We start from the raw sequence: 1919 nt of genomic DNA, 5'->3' as shown, positions 1-1919 counted from the left end.
CGGTGGGAGTTGTTTATTTTTCAGTCACATTTCAGTCATACAGCAATATTTATGAGAGGCAATCATCAGCATTTCTAATTTTACATATTCATATAATAAGTACTGTATTTGTTTGGAATAAGTATTATATTTGCAAATAAGTACATATTTTATTTGCTGGGAGGTAAATTTTGTATTTAATAGATAATGAGTATTGTATTTGCTAGGACGGCACTTTTTTTGTCCTTAGGGATCACAAGAATCAATTAGCAAATGTACATTTAAGTGGTGTATAACGCCTCACTAGGAAAAGTCATTAAGTCATTAAAAGTTGTAACATAATCATATTTTGATAAGCGTACTACTCACTATTGCTCTGTTAGTCTAATACAGGGGCGTCAAACTCAAATACAGAGTGGGCCAAAATTTAAAACTGAACAAAGCCGCGGGCTAAGGTTGAACAAATTTTCCTTTTTAATAGGGAGCCAAACAAGTTTTGCATTGAATATTGAACAAGCAAGGCTTATGTAACTTTATAGAGACATGCAAAATTTAGTTTCAAATATTAACAATAATTAAAAAGTATCAATGGCATATCAAATACAATTTAAATAAAAATGTAATGCCTCCTCTCTATATGCAGCCTTCTAAAGTAAATATCGAAATAAACTTTTTCCACAGGCTAATAATACATTTGAAAATAAAATAACAATAATGAATTCATCAAACATTCAAGCCTTGAAGTAGCAAGAGAAAGTGCATGAATAAAAAACGTTAATTATTGCTCAGTTTGCTACACTGATTTGCTTTAACACTGAATATGGACCAAGCAACGCTTGTATAACTTAATAGTGCAAAATCAACTTTCAAAAAACAAACAAAAAAACATCAATGGTATATTAAATAAAATTTGAATAAAACATTGAATGCCTCTTTTCTATTTGCAGCCTTCTGAGGTAAATATAAACATTAACTTGGTGGGCAGGGGCGAGGTTTGGTGGTAGCGGGGGTGTATATTGTAGCGTCCCGAAAGAGTTAGTGCTGCAAGGGGTTCTGGTTATTTGTTATGTTGTGTTTATGTTGTGTTACAGTGCGGATGTTCTCCCGAAATGTGTTTGTCATTCTTGTTTGGTGTGGGTTCACAGTGTGGCGCATATTTGTAACAGTGTTAAAGTTGTTTATACCGCCACCCTCAGTGTGACCTGTATGGCTGTTGATCAAGCATGCCTTGCATTCACTTGTGTGTGTGTGTACAGCCGCATATATTATGCGACTAGGCCGGCACGCTGTTTGTATGGAGGAAAAGCGGACGTGACGACAGGTTGTAGAAGACGTTGAAGGCAGTGCCTTTAAGGCACGTCCCCAATAATATTGTCCGGGTCGAAATTGGGAGAAATTCGGGAGGGGCACTAAAATTTGTGAGTCTCTCGGGAAAATCGTGAGGGCTGGCAAGTATGAGTATTAGCGGTGAATGCCGCCGCTGTATAATACTGGCGGGCCAGCTCTAATTGTGGCTCCGAAATGACAACACAGGCACGGCTTCTTAAAGACGGGCTCTTTACTTGGGTTTGTGCCGTGAAAACTACAGGACAAGACATGAAATACAATGCTTTAGACATAGTTCATTCACAGGAAAATAAAGCGCTAAACAAAATACCTACCTCGTGGCCGCCTGCCACTTCGGAGGTTCTTGGGCAGCAAATATTTCAGTCTTGTGCAGACTAAATGAGCGTACAATAATTAAACCAATGTACTTTATAAATATACAGAACAATTTGACACAATATGACAAATACCTTGTTCAGCTAGCTAAATGTTCTTGTTGCTGCTAATGGCTCGCTCAAAGTCCTTTGCATGTCTGGGCGAATGCAGGTCTCGCAGCCTCCAATACTAAACCAAAACCTCGCGAGAATAGCGGCGAATTGCCCTTTTTATAGTAA

Source organism: Nerophis lumbriciformis, linkage group LG19 (assembly GCF_033978685.3).
Source record: "Nerophis lumbriciformis linkage group LG19, RoL_Nlum_v2.1, whole genome shotgun sequence".
In the NCBI taxonomy this organism is placed as follows: Eukaryota; Metazoa; Chordata; class Actinopteri; order Syngnathiformes; family Syngnathidae; genus Nerophis; species Nerophis lumbriciformis.
Note: the sequence above shows the minus strand (reverse complement) of the source record.